We start from the raw sequence: 8,757 nt of genomic DNA, 5'->3' as shown, positions 1-8,757 counted from the left end.
AATCAAGTTAATTAACACATCCATTACCTCACATAGTTACCATTTTTGGGTGTGTGTGTAGTGAGAACACTTATGATCCATTCTCTTTGCAAATTTCAACTATACAATACAGTATTATTACCCATAATCACCATGCTGTACATCACAGCCACAGAATTTATTCATCTTATAACTGAAAGTTTTTATCCTTTGACCAACATCTCCTCATTTCTTCCACCCCAGCCTCTGTCAATCACCATTCTAATCTGGTTCTATGAGTTCAACTTTTTTAGGTTCACATCACATTGTATGCCTTAAAGAAAATCATGTTGTACAACCTAAACATATATAATTTTTATTTGTCAATCATATCTCAATAAAGCTGGAAAATTTTTAAATAAAATGAAAAAATTAAGAAAAGAAGGAGATTCTGCTGGCCAGTCAGGGTGACGGGCTTTCCGTCCTAGAACCATGGCCCAGTTTGTCCATAACCTCGCGGAGAAGGCCCCAGCGCTGTTCAACGCTGCTGTGACTTACTCGAAGCCTCGATTGGCCACATTTTGGCACTACACAAGGTTAAGCTGGTTCCTCCAACCTCTGCTGCGATCCCTACAGCTATTCAGAGCTTGAAAAAAATTATCAATAGTGCTCAAACTGGTAGCTTCAAACAGCTCACAGTTAAGGAAGCTCTACTGAATGGTTTGGTGGCCACTGAGGTGTGGATGTGGTTTTATGTTGGCGAGATCATAGGCAAGCGTGGCATCATTGGCTATGGTGTTTGAAGACCAATCTTTGCTTTATTATTTGGGTATTCTTGGACCATGTGTGAGCAGACTGCTATTTGAATAAAATAAGGCAATGTGTCAAAAAAAAAAAAGGAGAAATATTTTATATCATCCTCTGTGCTCTACTGAGATGAAATTCAAGGGTAATATAATCCAACTTCACAGTAAGTTTTTAAAATCTACATAATATCCTGTGATCTAAAGGAGAAATAAGAGGAAAGTAATTTATAATATAAAATATATTTCAACTAAATGTTTCAGCACAATCACACTACAAAGAGTCAGATGTTTACTTCTACTTATAATAAATGAATTTGGATTTAAAAGAAATAAGAAATTTTAAATGCGTATTACTAAGTGAAAGGAGCCTATCTGAAAAGGCTACATTCAATATGTTTTAGCATTCTAATTCCAACTATATGACATTCTGGAAAAGGCAAAACCATGGAGACGGTAAAAAGATGAGTGATTGCCAGAGGTTAGGGGGAGGGAGGGATGAATAGGTGGAAAGAAGGATATTTAGGGCAGTAAAACTATTCTGTACAATACTGTAATGGTAGATACATGTCCTTATACATTTGTCAAAACCCACAGAACAATGTACATCACCATGAATCCTAATATAAACTAAAGATTTAGGGACTTCCCTGGTGGTCCAGTGGTTAAGACTTCACGCTTCCACTGCAGGGGGCGCAGGTTTGATCCCTGGTCAGGGAAGTTCTGTGCCACGGGGCACAGCCAAAAATAAAAAATAAAAAAATAAAAATAAACTAAGGATATAGGGTGATAATGATGTGTCAGTGTAGGTTCACTGATTATAACAAATATACCACACTCTAATGTGGGGTGTTGATAGTGGGGGAGGCTGTGCAGGGGAGGAAGTATATGAGAAATATCTGCATTTCCTGCTCAATTTTACTGTGAACCTGAAGCTGGTCTAAAAGATAACATTGATAGTAATAACAACAACAGCAATAATAATAATATCCAAAAGCCCAAACCAGGTCATTTTCAATTAAAAAAAAAAGAAATAGGACAATATGCAATTGAATATTGTTGAAACTTTAAAAATTTTGGACATTTTGAAATAAAGGCTATATAGTTATATTCGTGTATATTAGTGGAATCTCCATAGTGGGGACTGGTTCATAATGCAGACTGATTTAGGTGTGTTGTGTTGGCCACTCAAATATGAGTGGCATTGCCATTGATGGCATGATTTTCCAGATTGGTAAACAGTTTCTAATAGAATTTTTTAAAAAATTCACTCTTTCCTCAATGTATATGATAGTAACATTTACATTCCTGGAAAATTCAGTGATTATTAAAACTGTGCAAAATATTTTTTAAATTAAAAAATGGAATTATGCTCCACATTTAATAATTATCAACAGGTTATTGCCATGATGAATGTCCAGTGGGACATTGAAAGTAATGCAGAAGTAAGATAATTTTTCGTGGGTTAGGTTTGTCCCACACACTGTCTATCAATTCTGACCTCCTCCTACTACATGTCAATAATGCTCCCCCCAAAACACTGGGACCATACACCCACAAATTTCCTTAAGAATAGCAATTGTCTCAAATGATGTCACTTACAAATAAACTAAAAGTTCTTTTAAAACATGATACTTAGATAAAACATTTCCATTTTTAATGTTCCTCAGAATGGGGCACATTGAATTAAGCTAAAGAACCAAACAAAAAGTTCCCACACAACAATAGTAAAGAATATTTGTGGTATCCACTGAATAAGTACGTAAACTTGATCTCTAAAATTGACACCAGTGAATCGTATTTCAAATCCAACAGATTTTAGGTAAATTTTGCATAATTTAAAAGAGGTAATAATTTTTTTAGAGTTCTTTGACACTGTTAAGAATTTTTTGTGTCAATGCTAATAATTTCAGTGCATACAAGATGAAAGCGAGGCAATACAAGACTTTTGAGACAACTAATGCTTAATGCCAAGTATAGAGAATATCTTTTTAAATTTTTTAAAAAACTTTTTATTTGGAAATAATTTCAACCTTACATAAGAGGTTCATAAATAGTATGGAAAATTCCCATGTGCTCTTTATCTAGATTCATTAGTTGTTAATATTCTTCCCCATTTATTTTATCATTCTCTCTGCCTCTGGATGGATAGATAGATAGATAGATATCAATATATTTTTTTCTGAATTACTTCAGAGCAAGTTGCAGAAATAATGCCCCTTTACTCCTAGATATATAAATCTATATTCCCCAAGAACAAGAATATTATCTTACATAATCACATTATCAAAATCAAGAAATTTAACATCGATACAGTACTATTATTTAATCTATAATCCACATTTCAGTTTTGCCAATTGAATAATGCCCTTTATAGCAATTCTTTTAAAGTCTAGGATCCTGTCCAAGATCTCATATTACGTTTAATTGTCTTATTGCTTTAGTCTCTTTTAATCTGAAACAGTTCTGCTGCCTTTCTTTTTTTTCCCCCCAGTCCTTTGAACTTTATTTTTTTAATTTTTTTTAATTTTTAAATTTTATTTTATTTATTTTTTTATACAGCAGGTTCATATTAGTCATCAATTTTGTACACATCAGTGTATCCATGTCAATCCCAATCGCCCAGTTCATCACACCACTAGCACCACCCCCCTGCGGCTTTCCCTCTTTGGTGTCCATACGTTTGTTCTCTACATCTGTGTCTCAAACTCTGTCCTACAAACCGGTTCATCTGTACCATTTTTCTAGGTTCCACATACATGCGTTAATATACGATATTTGTTTTTCTCTTTCTGACTTACTTCACTCTGTATGACAGACTCTAGATCCATCCACGTCTCAACAAATGACCCAATTTTGTTTCTTTTTATGGCTGAGTAATATTCCATTGTATATATGTACCACAACTTCTTTATCCATTCGTCTGTCGATGGGAATTTAGGTTGCTTCCATGACCTGGCTATCGTAAATAGTGCTGCAATGAACATTGGGGTGCATGTGTCTTTTTGAATTATGGTTTTCTCTGGGTATATGCCCAGGAGTGGGATTGCTGGATCATATGGTAATTCTATTTTTAGTTTTTTAAGGAACCTCCATACTGTTCTCCATAGTGGCTGTATCAATTTACATTCCCACCAACAGTGCAAGAGGGTTCCCTTTTCTCCACACCCTCTCCAGCATTTGTTGTTTGTAGATTTTCTGTTGATGCCCATTCTAACTGGTGTGAGGTGATACCTCATTGTAGTTTTGATTTGCATTTCTCTAATAATTAGTGATGTTGAGCAGCTTTTCATGTGCTTCTTGGCCATCTGTATGTCTTCTTTGGAGAAATGTCTTTTTAGATCTTCTGCCCATTTGTGGATTGTGTTGTTTGTTTCTTTAATATTGAGTTGCATGAGCTGTTTATATATTTTGGAGATTAATCCTTTGTCCGTTGATTCATTTGCAAATATTTTCTCCCATTCTGAGGGTTGTCTTTTCTTCTTTTTTATGGTTTCCTTTGCTGTGCAAAAGCTTTTAAGTTTCATTAGGTCCCATTTGTTTATTTTTGTTTTTATTTCCATTACTCTAGGAGGTGGATCAAAAAAGATCTTGCTGTGATTTATGTCAAATGGTGTTAGGGAATGTTCTAATTTCATTCTTTTACGTGTAGCTGTCCAGTTTTCCCAGCACCACTTATTGAAGAGACTGTCTTTTCGCCATTGTATATCCTTGCCTCCTTTGTCACAGATTAGTTGACCATAGGTGCGTGGGTTAATCTCTGGGCTTTCGATCTTGTTCCATTGATCTGTTTTTGTGTTTTTGTGCCAGTACCATATTGTCTTGATTACTGTAGCTTTGTAGTATAGTCTGAAGTCAGGGAGTCTGATTCCTCCAGCTCCATTTTTTTCCCTCAAGACTGCTTTGGCTATTTGGGGTCTTTTGTGTCTCTGTACAAATTTTAAGATTTTTTGTTCTAGTTCCGTAAAAATAGCCATTAGTAATTTGATAGGGATTGCATTGAATCTGTAGATTGCTTTGGGTGGTATAGTCATTTTCACAATATTGAATCTTCCAATCCAAGAACATGGTATATCTCTCCATCTGTTGGTTATCATCTTTAATTTCTTTCATCAGTGTCTTATAGTTTTCTGCATACAGGTCTTTTGTCTCCTTAGGTAGGTTTATTCCTAGGTATTTTATTCTTTTTGCTGCAGTGGTAAATGGGAGTGTTTCCTTAATTTCTCTTTCAGATTTTTCATCATTAGTGTATAGGAATGCAAGGGATTTCTGTGCATTAATTTTGTATCCTGCAACTTTACCAAATTCATTGATTAGCTCCAGTAGTTTTCTGGTGGCATTTTTAGGATTCTCTATGTATAGTATCATGTCATCTGCAAACAGTGACAGTTTTACTTCTTCTTTTCCAACTTGTATTCCTTTTATTTCTTTTTCTTTTCTGATTGCCGTGGCTAGGACTTCCAAAACTATGTTGAATAATAGTGGTGAGAGTGGACATCCTTGTCTTGTTCCTGATCTTAGAGGAAATGCTTTCAGTTTTTCACCATTGAGAATGATGTTTGCTGTGGGTTTGTCATATATGGCCTTTATTATGTTGAGGTAGGTTCCCTCTATGCCCACTTCCTGGAGAGTTTTTATCGTAAATCGGTGTTGAATTTTGTCAAAAACCTTTACTGCATCTATTGAGACGATCATATGGTTTTTATTCTTTAATTTGTTAATATGGTGTATCACATTGACTGATTTGCGTATATTGAAGAATCCTTGCATCCCTGGGATAAATCCCACTTGACCATGGTGTATGATCCTTTTAATGTGTTGTTGGATTCTGTTTGCTAGTATTTTGTTGAGGATTTTTGCATCTATATTCATCAATGATATTGGTCTGTAATTTCCTTTTTTTGTAGTATCTTTGTCTGGTTTTGGTATCAGGGTGATGGTGGCCTTGTAGAATGAGTTTGGGAGTGTTCCTTCCTCTGCAATTTTTTGGAAGAGTTTGAGAAGGATGGGTGTTAGCTCTTCTCTAAATGTTTGATAGAACTCACCTGTGAAGCCATCTGGTCCTGGACTTCTGTTTGTTGGAAGATTTTTAATCACAGTTTCAATTTCATTACTTGTGATTGGTCTGTTCATATTTTCTGTTTCTTCCCGGTTCAGTCTTGGAAGGTTATACCTTTCTAAGAATTTGTCCATTTCTTCCAGGTTGTCCATTTTATTGGCATAGAGTTGCTTGTAGTAGTCTCTTAGGATGCTTTGTATTTCTGCGGTGTCTGTTGTAACTTCTCCTTTTTCATTTCTAATTTTATTGATTTGAGTCCTCTCCCTCTTTTTCTTGATGAGTCTGGCTAATGGTTTATCAATTTTGTTTATCTTCTCAAAGAACCAGCTTTTAGTTTTCTTGATCTTTGCTATTGTTTTCTTTGTTTCTATTTCATTTATTTCTGCTCTAATCTTTATTTCTTTCCTTCTGCTAACTTTGAGTTTTGTTTGTTCTTCTTTCTCTAGTTCCTTTAGGTGTAAGGTTCGATTGTTTATTTGAGATTTTTCTTGTTTCTTGAGGTAGGCTTGTATAGCTATAAACTTCCCTCTTAGAACTGCTTTTGCTGCATCCCATAGGTTTTGGATCGTCATGTTTTCATTGTCATTTGTCTCTATGTATTTTTTGATTTCCTCTTTGATTTCTTCAGTGATCTCTTGGTTATTTAGTAACGTATTGTTTAGCCTCCATGTGTTTGTGTTTTTTACGTTTTTTTTCCCTGTAATTCATTTCTAATCTCATAGTGTTGTGGTCAGAAAAGATGCTTGATATGATTTCACTTTTCTTAAATTTACTGAGGCTTGATTTGTGACCCAAGATGTGATCTATCCTGGAGAATGTTCTGTGCGCACTTGAGAAGAAAGTGTAATCTGCTGTTTTTGGATGGAATGTCCTATAAATATCAATTAAATCTCTCTGGTCTATTGTGTCATTTAAAGCTTGTGTTTCCTTATTTATTTTCATTTTGGATGATCTGTCCATTGGTGTGAGGTGTTAAATTCCCCCACTATTATTGTGTTACTGTCGATTTCCTCTTTTAGAGCTGTTAGCAGTTGCCTTATGTATTGAGGTGCTCCTTTGTTGGGTTCATATATATTTATAATTGTTATATCTTCTTCTTGGATTGATCCCTTGATCAGTGTAGTGTCCTTCCTTGTCTCTTGTAACATTCTTTATTTTAAAGTCTATTTTATCTGATATGAGTATTGCTACTCCAGCTTCCTTTTGATTTCCATTTGCATGGAATATCTTTTTCCATCCCCTCACTTTCGGTCTGAATGTGTCCCTAGGTCTGAAGTGGGTCTCTTGTAGACAGCATATATATGGGTCTTGTTTTTTTTTTGTTTGTTTGTTTTTTAAAGATTGATTGATTGATTGATTGATTGATTGCTCTGTTGGGTCTTTGTTTCTGCACTAGGGCTTTCTCTAGTTGCAGCAAGCGGGGGCCACTCTTCATCACGGTGTGCGGGCCTCTCACTATCGTGGCCTCTCTTGTTGCGGAGCACAGGCTCCAGACGCGCAGGCTCAGTAGTTGTGGCTCACGGGCCTAGTTGCTCCGTGGCATGTGGGATCTTCCCAGACCAGGGCTTGAACCCGTGTCCCCTGCATTAGCAGGCAGATTCTCAACCACTGCGCCACCAGGGAAGCCCCTGGGTCTTGTTTTTGTATCCATTCAGCAAGCCTGTGTCTGAAGTTGGAGCATTTAATCCATTCACGTTTAAGGTAATTATCGATAGGTATGTTCCTATGACCATTTTCTTAATTGTTTTGGGTTTGTTTTTGTAGGTCCTTTTCTTCTCTTGTGTTTCCCACTTAGAGAAGTTCCTTTAGCATTTGTTGTAGAGCTGGTTTGGTGGTACTGAATTCTCTTAACTTTTGCTTGTCTGTAAAGCTTTTGATTTCTCCATCGAATCTGAATGAGATCCTTGCTGGGTAGAGTAATCTTGGCTGTAGGTTCTTCCCTTTCCTTACTTTAAGTATATCATGCCACTCCCTTCTGGCTTGTAGAGTTTCTGCTGAGAAATCAGCTGTTAACCTTATGGGAGTTCCCTTGTATGTTATTTGTCGTTTTTCCCTTGCTGCTTTCAATAATTTTTCTTTGTCTTTAATTTTTGCCAATTTGATTACTATGTGTCTCGGCATGTTTCTCCTTGGGTTTATCCTGTATGGGACTCACTGCGTTTCCTGGACTTGGGTGGCTATTTCCTTTCTCATGTTAGGGAACTTTTCGACTATAATCTCTTTAAATATTTTCTCTGGTCCTTTCTCTGTCTCTTCTCCTTCTGGGACCCCTATAATGCGAATGCTGTTGGTTTAATGTTGTCCCAGAGATCTCTTAGGCTGTCCTCATTTCTTTTCATTCTTTTTTCTTTATTCTGTTCCACAGCAGTGAATTCCACCATTCTATCTTCCAGGTCACTTATCCGTTCTTCTGCCTCAGTTATTCTGCTATTGTTTCCTTCTAGTATAGTTTTTATTTCAGTTATTGTATTGTTCATCTCTGTTTGTTTGTTCTTTAATTCTTCTAGGTCTTTGTTAAACATTTCTTGCATCTTCTCGATCTTTGCCTCCATTCTTTTTCTGAGGTCCTGGATCATCTTCACTATCATTATTCTGAATTCTTTTTCTGGAAGGTTGCCTATCTCCACTTCATTTAGTTGTTTTTCTGGGGTTTTATCTTGTTCCTTCATCTGGTACATAGCCCGCTGCCTTTTCATCTTGTCTATCTTTTTGTGAATGTGGTTTTTGTTCCACAGGCTGCAGGATTGTAGTTCTTCTTGCTCCTGCTGTCTGCCCTCTCTGCTGCCTTTCCTTGTCTTTTATAACATTGACATTTTAAAAGAATTATTGAATGACCCTTCATTTGGATTTGTCTGATGTTTTCTAATGATTATATTCAGATTATGTGTTTTTGACAGTAATACCCAAAAGGTAATGTGTGTCCTTCTCAGTACATCT

General features: G+C 36.1%; 1 pseudogene across 1 annotated transcript; it reads left to right on the top strand.

Moving 5' to 3' along the window:
* The first annotated feature begins 373 nt into the window (after nucleotides 1-373).
* Nucleotides 374-856, top strand: LOC309652966 (ATP synthase subunit g, mitochondrial pseudogene; annotated as a pseudogene). Its single transcript has one exon. The product of its transcript is annotated as an ATP synthase subunit g, mitochondrial pseudogene (transcript).
* The last annotated feature ends 7,901 nt before the right edge of the window (nucleotides 857-8,757 follow it).

Source organism: Balaenoptera physalus, assembly GCF_965194825.1.
Source record: "Balaenoptera physalus genome assembly, chromosome: X".
Taxonomy (NCBI): Eukaryota; Metazoa; Chordata; class Mammalia; order Artiodactyla; family Balaenopteridae; genus Balaenoptera; species Balaenoptera physalus.
This window is presented reverse-complemented; position numbering and strand designations above follow the sequence as displayed.